General features: G+C 43.8%; 1 long non-coding RNA gene across 1 annotated transcript in view; it reads right to left on the minus strand.

The window, feature by feature from the left end:
- Positions 1 to 12,507, minus strand: part of LOC119957495 — a 195,886-nt gene that overhangs the window by 123,847 nt on the left and 59,532 nt on the right. Inside the window, exon 2 of the long non-coding RNA XR_005458815.1 lies at positions 11,869 to 11,979. This is a non-coding gene — a long non-coding RNA (uncharacterized LOC119957495). The remainder of the gene's footprint in view (positions 1 to 11,868; positions 11,980 to 12,507) is intronic.

Here is a 12,507-nt window from a genome sequence, read left to right on the forward strand (position 1 = left end):
CGCACAGACAGTGACCCAAGCCGGAATCGAACCTGGGACCCTGGAGCTGTGAAGCGATTGTGCTATCCACAATGCTACCGTGCTGCCCAGTGGGAAGACCACTTGAAAGAACTTTCTAATTGACTCTGTAGCTCTAATTGTAAGGGCAGCCACCAACCATTACCCTTTGTTTCCTGTTATTTAGCCAACATTTTATGCAATTTACCACATTGACCTGTATCCCGTGGGCTTTCACTTTATTGACCTTTCACTTTCACTTTGTCAAACGTCTTGCTAAAGTCCATGCACACAACATCCACTGCACGACCTTTATCCACCCTTCTTTTCACTTCCTCAAAGAATTCTATCAACTTTGTGATGCAAGACCTTCCTTTAATAAATCCATTCTATTAACCTTTTATATTGGAAGGCAAGTGAAAGAAAACTCCAAAACAAGGAGGGGGCACATAATTTAAAGTTTAAAAGAAAACTCAGTATTTAGTGAGTTACTGGGAGCACTAAATAGTGAGGAAAGAACTTTTCAAAAAGGAAAGGGCACATCAGTAAATGAAAATGAATTTACTGCCCTTGGAGTTATTTGCATTTGTCAGAAATCCAAAGTGGGGCAGCACAGTGGCGCAGTGGGTTCGCCCTGCTGCCCCACGGCGCCGAGGTCCCAGGTTTGATCCCGGCTCTGGGTCACTGTCCATGTGGATTTTGCACATTCTGCCTGTGTTTGTGAGGGTTTCACCTCCACAACCCAAAGATGTGCAGATTAGGTGGATTAGCCACGCTAAATTACCCCTTAATTGGAAAAAAATGAAGTGGGTACTCAAAATTTAAAAAAATAAATCCAAAGTGTCAAAGGCTGAAAGAAACAGTTTTCCTGGGCTGTGTTGGGACATGCTCGATACAATGAGACAAATGGCATGCAAATTCTTAAGACTGCACCCATGTTTTTGGTACTTGTTGAGAATTTTTTTAAGTTTTCCTGAAAGCAGCCTTACTGTGGTAAGCATGAAAACAACTTGTTTATGGTTATGGAATTTCATTGTGGCTTTAGTGATTCATAGCTAGCTTGTGTGACTCAACATGTAGTAATACTGCGGATAGCAGTTTCAGCAGTCTGGAATGGCTGTGGGAACATGCCCACATCCTGCAGATATGGTCGTTCTGCTCATTCATTCAGTAAAGAGTGGATCTTTACCGATTTGTGGGAGCAGAACTTGGGAATTGGCAGGTGGGTAGTATTTTTTTTCCAATTAAGGAGCAATTTAGCGTGGCTAATCCATCTACCCTGCACATCTTTGGGTTGTGGGGTGAGACCCACGTAGACACGGGGAGAATGTGCGAACTCCACACGGACAGTGACCCAGGGCCAGGATTGAATTGGGGTCCTTGGCGCATTGAGGCAGCTATGCCACCATGTCACCCCTGGGTGGATAGTTTTTTAATGGGTGATTTTAATGAATTTGCAGAGAACATATATTTCAGATATCTGCCTTCAAAAGAAAGCAAACAGTCTGAAGAACTTCAGGTACTAGAAATCTGAAAAAAAATTAGTCAGAAATACACTGGTCCATCAACATTATGAAGAGAAAAACAGCGCTATTGTTTCGGAAGGGCTGGTAAGTGGAAGATACATGAAGCAGTTAATGGAGTTGAAATGAATGGATGGAAAATCAGAGACAGTCCACACAATTTTCTTGGCTGCATGTGTGATCCAGCTGAAAATACAAGCCTTGAAAAGTCTGCCATATTATCTCAGTCTCAAAACTTTGTCATTCTCTTAACCCCTTTGAATTCTCTCAACACCCGTTCCCTATCTTCATTTTCAGATACTTTTACCAAATAAATATTTGTCGATATCAATTGTGAAAGTTTCAGTTGTCCCAGCACCCATACTTTAGGGGGAAAGAGTTTCAGATCTCCAATGCACATTGTGAAAAAGTACTTTCTGATTTCAAATGGCCTAATTTGAGATTTATGGTTGTTCTGTCTCATGGCACCCCGTGAAGGAGGAGGACACCCACTTCTGTTGGCCGTGAAGGTCACTGCAGTACTAAACATTTGCGCCACCGGGTCATTCCAGACTTTGAGCAGGTGAGTGTGTAGCATATCGCAATCTTCCGCCCGCAGCTGCATCTGGAAGGTGACTGATATTCTGTATGCCTGGGCATCTGACTACATCACCTTTGACCTGGACCAGGTTCATCAAGATGTCCGGGGTGCAGTGTGCCATCCCAGCTGTCTGTTATGTTCTGTGAACTTGCTGTTGCAATTACGCACACAGAACTGCTGATGACTGAACTAGAATGATGAAATGAAAATCGCTTATTGTCACAAGTAGGCTTCAAATTAAGTTACTGTGAAAAGCCCCTAGTCGCCACATTCCGGCGCCTGCTCGGGGAGGCTGGTATGGGAATTGAACCACGCTTCTGGCCTGCCTTGATCTGCTTTAAAAGCCAGCTCTTTAGCCCTGTGCTAAACCAGCCCCTGATTTATGATCTATTGATGATTTATTGATCAACACGTGGAAGGATAACATACAGAATACTCTACAGACTAGGTTACTGCTCGAGATCTGCAAACTCTCCTGGAACACCCAATGCCGACTGTCTTGTTGTGCACCTACTACCAACTGGCAAGTGTCCCACATCACGTGACCTATGTCTGACGCCACCAGCTGGTTGGAGGTTGATTTGCTAACTATGTACAATACTGTTCACAAGCATATCAATACCTCCCCTTTCTTTTGGCGATGTTAATATTTCTAATAAGAAACATTATTTGTATTATCTTTTAACACATGTGAAATATGTAGGAGATTTACTAGGATGTTGCCTGGTATGGAGGGAAAGTCTTGCGAGGAAAGGCTCAGGGACTTGAGGTTGTTTTCGTTAGAGAGGAGAAGGCTGAGAGGTGACTTAATAGAGACATATAAGATAGTCAGAGGGTTAGATAGGGTGGACAGTGAGAGTCTTTTTCCTCGGATGGTGATGACCAACACGAGGGGACATAGCTTTAAATTGAGGGGTGGTAGATATAGGACAGATGTCAGAGGCAGTTTCTTTACTCAGAGAGTAGTAGGGGTGTGGAACGCCCTGCCTGCAACAGTTGTAGACTCGCCAAATTTAAGGGCATTTAAGTGGTCACTGGATAGACATATGGATGAAAATGGAATAGTGTAGGTCAGATATGCTTCAGATGGTTTCACGGGTCGGCGCAACATCGAGGGCCGAAGGGCCCGTACTGCGCTGTAATGTTCTATGTTGTATATACAGATTTAACTGTGCTTCAATTAACATGAAACGCCTGCTATATGTGTCCCTTGTGCACAGCTCATTGTGCATCTGCAAAGGGATCGTCTAGGCTCTTGTCAGTTTTCTGGAAGACTGATTTCCGTGCTGGTCTTTTGAGCCTTAGCCTTTTGATGCGATGCATCCTGAAGACCAGTCTTCTTGTTGGCCATTCCTGAATCTTCAGCTTGTTTGTCACCAACTTCTTTTGGTTCTTTTTGCTGCTGCGTTATTGTGTGCTTTCTGGCCTGTCGGCCACATTGCCAATGTCTTTTTCCTTGGTGGCATCAGTGGGACTCACAGTATCCCCCACTCTCCTTCTCTTCCTCTTTTTTCCTGAGAACAATTTTGTGACAGATTTTGTGACCGCTCCTTTTTGTTTGCTTGGTACTGGTGGCACCCATCTTGCTGCTGGCCTGCGCCATGGAAGCATTGGTTTGTAGGTCATCTGCAGAGATGCCTCATGTTGCCGTGCTTCTGAGGAGCTGCGGTGGTGGTCAGGTCTGCACCTTCAACGGCTGGCTGCAGAGTTTCGCATTCTGGTGCCTGGGTGTGATCGCACTCGGGTGTCTGGATTGGATCCACATCTCCAACATTGAGTGCTGTCTCTATACCCTGCGCTTGGGCCCCAAGTGATGGCTTTTCGTCACTTGAAATTACAATACACAAGTCATCTTTTTCAGAGAGACCAGGTAGTGGCTCATCCTCGTCTTGTGAGATTATGTACCTATCATCCGTCAGCGTGGAAATACATACAGCTGCCAACATCTGCTCCTCTAACTCATCTTTCGGTGAAATGGCCTTAGGTATTGGGAGTCCATTACTGGAGCCATTGCATAGGCTGTGATGATTCCCTGTATGCCTTGGAGCCATTTGCTCCAGAATAGGTACTATATCTTCCATTATTAGATTGTTCGCAGCTGAGTCGTTTTCCTCCAAGGTATCTGCAACTGCAATCTTACTTTTCCTCTCTCCATGCGCCCTCTCAGAGCTTTCCACCCGATGTCCAGTGCAGGCTGGGCATCCCTTGTGATCACATCATCATTCCCGCCAAACCACCAGCGTAGCACTTCATAGGCTCCCTCACTGAGTTTGCTATCTCTCCCGCAAACCAACCTGACTAGCGTTTCAGAACCGTCCTCCGGCTCATCCTCCCAACCTTTACTTTCTTCATCGTATTCATGGTTTTCGTAAATATCATCGTGGTACTCATCATCGGAGTCAGCATCATCTGCAAAGACTTCTCCGGTAAAGTAGGACATTGCACATGGAATTATGTGTTCATGCAGGCGGCGACTGACTTCAAAGTCAGCAGAGAGTCTTGTTGCAGAACTTTTATTTAACATTCCATGCTGTGGAGTTTCAGGCAAACTGAAAAAATGAAAGAATGAGTCATTTGGTACAGTTTTCGTAACTGTTTTGCTAGTGCTCCGACCGTTATGCTTAATTTGTTTTAATGGTTTTCAATGTGACATTTTTTCCTTTCTTTCAGTCGATCTGGCACCCTGTGCACCCATAATTTCTGGTTCGTCACAGAATGAGAATTCGTGCTCATCAGGCCGCGATTCCAGGTGGTATGCTTTTGTATTAGTAAAATACTCATTTGGCTCAAAATTAAGACTCCAGAATGAAGCTCATTGGCTGTTCATGCTCTGAACATTTAACATTCACATCTTGTAGATGCTTTAATATAGGCTCAACACGTTCCTGTATCATACCGCTGAGTTTCTACTCCTTCTTCAAGACTGTTAACCAGAAATCTAGACTTCCCTTTTGACTCTTCCATCTCCTCATCTGATTTGTCATCTTCCGCCTGGACTTCCGCTTGCTTTTCATCAAATAACTGCACCAGTATATCTCGTTGGGAGTCTTCTGTGAAGACTAAAGTGACTTCATATTTATCATGTGTGATATGTTTTAATGGTGAACATTTTAACATGATGGATTTCCATTCCCCCTAGTTACGCATTGGGGCTCACCAGTGCCCACTCAGTCCTCCTCAATCTTCTTGATCTTTTGTGGTCTAGTGCTCCATCAAGGTGTTTCCGCAGGATACACATCAGAGATGGAGGCAGATTGCTGCTTTTTGTGACCTTTGATGCCCTTGGCGGACATCCTCTGGAGGGCCTGGAGCAGGAGGGCCCTGGCCGACCTACTGGTGTCACAGGTGTCGCTGTGCCATCCTTGTTCTGCCCACTGCCCTTGAGATGCGCCAATGTCAGGAAGGGGGAATTCAGAAGAATTCAGAAGAATTCATAGTCTCTTTTGTGAAAGGCCCTTCAGCGCTCCATCCTCCCTGAGGTTGCCCGTAGGACCCTAGGTGACTCCATGGGACGGGTGGGCAGCTGGAGTGAGCTCCAGATCCTCTGGGTCATCTGGCATTGCCAGTCCTGGTGGTTCCTATTGTCACCAGCATGATGTCAACACTCTCAGCGATAGTACTCCATTTTGAATGGCTAATGTCCACTTTTCCTTCAGTCACTCCATTTGAGTTGTTATCTCTCAAATGTCATGAAGAATGCCTCAACATGCTTTTCCTCAAATTTTGGTAAGGCCTGTACATATTTACATATCCATTAGGACTTGGACTGGGAAGGGTTACTCCTCCCTCTTGACTTTCCTCAACTAAAGCCTTTAAATCCAACCTTTTACATTGATGTTCTCTCTGGTTCTTCTTTTCTCTTTCTTCCCTTGCTAATCTTTCCATTTCGTCAAGAAATTTCCTCACTTAAATTTCCTTTTGAAAAGGTTAAACTTCCTTTTGAAAAGGTCTTTCTTCATCTTTTTCCTGCATCCCTATTTTTTGAAATTTCCTGTGCTCAAACTAGAACCAAATTATCTCCAGATGGGTTTCCGCAACAGAAAGTGCTTCTGATGCGACACTACCTGGGCTACTTGCTCGCAGACTCTCCTGTGATTCTTACAGACTGAACCACTCAACTAATACATCGTATATCTCTGCCTTCTTAGCTATAACTGACACCTCTATATTTAATTCGCTTGATAATTCAATTTAACTTGCTTTTTCGAAGCACTTGAAAAGTAACCAAAGACAAGTCCTCCACCTAAGAAAGGCTTCAGCAACTTTCAGAGCAATCCCATTATGCGATTACAAACCTGCTGCCTCTTTAACACAAATTGTATCCCAAATCGTTGCAGTCTACCATTCCAAAGATCCCAGAATGCCAGAAAAGGTGGTAATACGTGGAATTCAGGGTGAGAAGATTATGTCACGACATCCTGGGCTAGTGCGTGTCAATTCCAGCCCCACTTGTCCTGGAGTTGCAACATAGTTGAAACAAGATTTTATTTAAAATACCCAAGGTCCTTGGGTTGAGAGGAAAGGGTTGTGGAAGGGACAGAAAATATTGATTAAAAAAAGGATAAACATCTTAGATGCACTGGGATGATTTTCAGTTTGTGACTTTCCAAAGTCTTTTTGTTTTGATACTTTTTCTTTCTTGATTTTTTCCTGGCATTATTTCAGGTTCACGGCAAAGCCTGTGCTGGGCACTCACACTTTCAGACCAATAAACCAATTATTTCCCTTCATCAAGCAGGAGAGAGAGAGAGAGAGAGATATTTTGGCGTCGCGAGCTATTCACCGCCCGATCACTGTTCCCGATTTTGGCGTCTGGTGATAGAGAATCCCGCCCCATGTGTCCCATCCCAGCAATTAGACTGCATGCCTTTCACCCCTGTCTGCATCTTTGCACTCAATCAATTGCCAATGACATCTATTTGCAGTTATATAGTACCTTTAAAGTTTTAAGATACTTCACAGGAGCAAATAAAATACGAGTCACATAACAAGACATTAGGAAAGGTGACAAAAAGATTGGTAAAGAGAAGTTTTTAAGGAGATTATTAAAGGAGAAGATAGAACTAAAGAGTTGGAGGATTCAGGGAGGAAATTCCAGAGCTTCAGACCTTGGCAGCTTAAACACAAGTGAGCAATGGAAATTGTGGAAATTCAAGAGGCCATGAATCAGAGAAGTGCGGCCATAAAAAGATTTCAACACAAGAATGAGAATTTTTAATTTGAAACATTGGCCAAACTACCCCACCTTGCAAGGTTACCTTCAATGTTTTTATTCTTGCTAATAATCCCTTGTGCAGAATCCTCAAGAATGTTCGTGCTAGTCAGGCTGCTATCCATCACGTTTCTGCCCTTTTCAAAAAACTCAACAAGATTGGTTGGGCATAACCTACCCTTCACAAATACATCCTGACCCTCTTTGATCAAGTGTTCATTGATGATAATTCAAGTGCTCAGTTATTCCATTCCTGATGACGGAATCCAGGAGGCCCCATTCACTGATATTAACCCGATGGACATGCAGATTCCTGGTTTTTCTGTCTCCTTTCTTAAAATGATCAGGGCCAGTTTTAAGCCTATTTGACCAATTTCATCAAATTGGGCCCCGCACCTTAAGGGGGCCCCGCGCCAGCGGCGACAGAGTTACCGTTTGAAACCTTTTCTGTATTCTAAGAGGAACTATAGGGTAGTTTTTACTTTTGGGGAACGCACCGCATTACCATCGACAAATCCTTCAGCCCTGCGCCGCCAAATCCTTCCGCCCGGGTAAGTAAGTTTCAAAATTTTAGTATATCAAGCATTTAATGTTTTTTTTGGTTAAAGACGAGCATACTACACGAAATATAAACATACATAAATTTTTACTTTTGTAAAGTAGGGGCCCCGCCATCACTTTTCTAATTGGGCCCGCAATTCCTAGCACCGGCCCTGAAAATGATGGAATGACATATGCAATTTCCCCAGCTGCTTCTTTTCATATTACGTTCTGAAGATCTATATCTATTCTAAGGCCCATCAATTTCTCCAATAACACTTTTTACCTTGGTCCCCATTGTGAAAATAGGCACTAAGCCCTCAATGAAGAAGTCTGCCATTACTTTATTGTCTATCATAGTATTATGCTCTTTTTTTCAAACAATGGAAGAGGTTCACATTAGTGACTTTTACATGCACAATGTATCATATAAGCTCGAGTCAGATCAAACTCCATTTCCGGATATAATTTCAGTCCAGACTTGCCAATTTTTCAGTGCTCCGTTAATGAGTGAAAATTTTCCCAAATTTAAAACATCAAAGACGTATTTTTAATGTTGAAACAGTACAAGCTGCAGAATGAGAAAACCTCATTTGTTCCTACAAGGTAATCCAGATCATGTACGATTGGCCCTTTCATAGACCCTGGGCGGGATTCACTGTCGGCCGACTCCAAAATCAGTTCTGGCGCCAAAATCGAACCGGGTGTCGATTTGATACAAACCCACAATTATTATTCGCCTCGACAGCGGCACCAATGCGTTCCAGAACGCATGTACAGTAAACACCGTTTGCATATCATTAGCGGGCCTGACCCGGTACCTCCGGGGCTTCCGCGATTATCTGCCTTTGATGTGCTGAATTCCCGATGGTACGGTTTACTTGGGCTTTTAAAAATCATGAAATTGCTGTTGTGACTGATGAGGGAGAGAGAGGGGGTACTGAAAGTGGCCACCGTCGCCATTTTGCTGCTAGTTGTGTCGCTGGCCGGGGTAGTAGCGGGGAGTGCCCAGGAGGTGGGCTGTGGGGGTCGGAGTGAACGGGCACAGAACACCATTGCCACAGCCTGTGAGGCAGCCATGCAGCTGCGCATGCAGCTGACTGCCCACTGTGAACTCAGGGCCACAGTTCGTATGGATGTCCTTCCAAGGCACCCCCCTTGGTCCCTCTGCCCTAGGCGACCCATCAGCAGGGTGGGTACGCTCCAGCGCAACCAGTGTCATCTTGTTGGCTGGGATGAGTGTGTGTGGGGAATGAAGTGTGTTTATGCGACTGCAGCTTGTCTGGCACCGTTTCTCATTGAAATTGATTGTGTTCCACGTGGTGCGGCGCCAGTTTTGTTGTCGTGGAACTCCACGAATCCGCACACTTAGTTTCAGGATCGAAGGATCCAGCCCCCAACTCTCACAGCAAAGTGTCTGGCTAAATGGTGAAACCCTCACCTGTGAATCAGATGAATGTGGATTGAAGTGCCTCTCCAAGACCTGTGACAAAAGACACGGGTGGCAGTCTGATGGAGTGCTGTACTGTTGGAATTGCTACTGCTTGGATGAAGCAGAAAACTGTGGCCCATACCTATTCTCTCGGGTGACGTTAAAAGATCCTACAGTACTCCTTGGGTCAAAGAATGAAGGAGTTCCCCCAGGTATCCTGGTCAATATTTATGACTGAGCCAAAATCAGTAAAATTGATTGTCTGGGTCAACATCATATTCGTATTTGCAGCATTTTCCTTTCTGCAAATTAACTGCGATGTTTCCTACAACAGTGACTGCACTTCAAAAGTATTTAATTGGCTGCAAAGTTGTTTCAGACATCCTGTGGTGCTGAAGAGCTTTCTATCAATCCATGTTTTTCTTTCTGTTTTTTTGCAATGTCACCTGTGGTGTAATTGACAGCACTCCTGACCCCTGTCACAAATTCCAGGCTCAAGTTCCATTTTAGTGAAAAAATGAGGGAATGTTGCATTGAAGAAGGTGCCATCCTTCTTTACCTTAAACTTTAACCAAGGCCCATCTGCCTGCTCGGGTGGTTGATTGCAGAGTATCCCATGTCTCTTTTTCAGAAGAGGACAGGGAAGCTATTTCTGATATCCCTCAATCAACACCACAAAAAAGATGATATTTAATTTCATTATCAGATTGCTGTATTGAGGCAGTTTGTGCAAATTGGCTGCTGTGTCCCTTACAAGAACAATGGCTACACATCAAAAGTTCTTAATTGGCTGTAAAGCACTTGAGACATCTGGTTCTGAAAAATGTTTTATAAATACAGGTCTTTCTTTCAATTAAATTCCTGAGAGAAGCTTTGGTATTAATAATAATAGTAATAGCTTACTGTCGCAAGTCGGCTTCAATGAAGTTACTGTGAAAAGCCCCTAGTCGCCACATTCCGGCGCCTGTTCGGGGAGGCTGGTATGGGAATTGAACCCGCGCTGCTGGCCTTGTTTTGCATTACACGCCAATTGTTTAGCCCACTGTGCTAAACCAGTTTTGAGAGAAGCTTGGATATAAAAATTCCCAAAAGGAAAACAATCGTCAATTCTCATACATTTCACTGTATTGGAATACACAAACAGCTGGAGGGGGGGGGGGGGGGGGGGGGGGGGGGGGAGAGAGAGAGAGAGAGAGAGAGAGAGAGAGAGAGAAAGGATCACTTTACAACAACCACACATTGCATCTATATTTTAAGGACTTTTGATATAGTTTTTGAACTTTGAGAACTCGTAACATTTCAATGCTAAATGGATATTCAAAAAATTTAAACTAGATTCAATATTTTCATTCGGATAAAGGAATAACTTGAATTGGTATGATCCCATGGAATTGCAAAGAGTTTCCCAGTTAATGAGGTGCCTTTCAGTGATAGTTACTGGTGTAATGTTGGCAATCAATTCGGACACATTGTGGAAAAGGCACCTTGCGAATAAAAGCAATTAGATAAATGATCATGAAATCTACATTTCAGTAGTATTGGTTGAAGGTCACCAGTTATTGTTGACCAGGGCAGCAGGAGAACTCCCATCTTCTTTTGAAAAGTGCCATGGAAAATTTTACCAATGAAGATATGGGACCCAGGCCAAGATGGGAGGAAAGACAAGGGGTGTGATTTAATGGCCTTGTCGCAACTGACTTGCTGACATGAGGCCCCTAGTGAGATTTGTAATGCTCGAAACACGTCACGAGGCTTCACGAGATCTCACAAAACGTTGCGATCTGGATCTCCCCCTCGCTGGCCAAGATCAAGTTTAAATGAGATACAAGGCTTATTTAAATATATCTGTGCCAGGGCTGCCTTGCACTTAATAGGTGGGGTGAAGGGGGGATTAAGGACCCCTTAACAGGTAGGTTGGGTGCAGTGGGGTGGGGGGGAGGGGGGGGGATGTTGGAGGCCGTGGTGGGGCAACAAAGGGGGTTGAAAGATCAAGTTGCCTTTAAAAATAGCGCCCCATTCTGCGAGCTCTCTTCCTGCACTGGCGAGTGCAGGAAATTAGGTAAGTGCAGCCTCGGTGGGGCGTTCCTTGCCGAGGCCAAAGAAAATGGCCAAGTCTCCTTTAAGTAGCACAATGCACATCCCGCTAAATGCGCTCAAAAAGGGATTCTTCTATTGTCCCTTTGAATCCCAGCCAAAATGTTTCTGATTTTAATTTTGTCTTTTTTAAAATGTGGTTAGGATACTGGATAGTCAACAGTTTCTCAGTGGAATACAATGTTTATGTGATGTGGACTTAATTATTTATGACTTTAAACTTTGGTCACGATAACTTACCAATAGAGGGAACTGCCATCTCAAATAACTTTGGAATTTCCTCTCGGGCACTTCATTTAGCTTTCCTGATGTAAATAATTACTCAAATAGTCTACAGACACCGGAAACTAATACTGTTGAAACCAAATAATAGGGATGCCATGATCATTAGCATGACTAACCATGCTTAAACAAAATGCGTGTGACTCATACTAAGTTTGTTGCACAAATACTTGAATCTCTAGATTTGTCATGTTTGTTTGTCACTTACTGTTGCGTGCAGCTTGCCAGTGTACCTTTTTTTCAGCAGGCTGGAGTAATCTGGTCAGCATATATTTTCATAACTGGCGTCAATGAGGTCTCACTGATGGCGGGAGGAAGTCTGATTGAAACAAAAAATACCAGATGGTGTCAGGTTTTCCCTTCATTCAAATCAAAAAATTTCTTGTTTCCCTTGCAGTGTCCAGTGAATGTCCCAGCTGGGATCTGGCAACATCTACCTAACAAGGGAAAAGTGACTCCGAGTGACCAGCAATTTCTGGAAGTTAACCAACGCTTTTCAGTCAGAGCCAGAGAATCAGTTTAAATTTCTGTTCATCATTAATTATTTAAAAATTAAAGCAGCCATCTGACATCCAAATGAACAATGCTAATTATTTGTTCACAGGTTTTGCCAGCTACATTGGCAAAACTCCATTTGCTACTCATCCATGTCTGCCCTGAGAGGTGGTAGCGGGCCTGACCTACAGTTCCTGCAGTGATGATCCTCCAGCAGAAGCGTTCGGTAGGGAATTCTATGACTTTGAGCCGTAGAGAGACAGTAATACATTTATTTCCAAGTCAGGATAATCTAAGGAGGAGAGCCTAGAGGTTGTGGTATTCAAGTACAGCGAAATGTAGCGAGTTATTG

Source organism: Scyliorhinus canicula, chromosome 26 (assembly GCF_902713615.1).
Source record: "Scyliorhinus canicula chromosome 26, sScyCan1.1, whole genome shotgun sequence".
Classification (NCBI taxonomy): domain Eukaryota; kingdom Metazoa; phylum Chordata; class Chondrichthyes; order Carcharhiniformes; family Scyliorhinidae; genus Scyliorhinus; species Scyliorhinus canicula.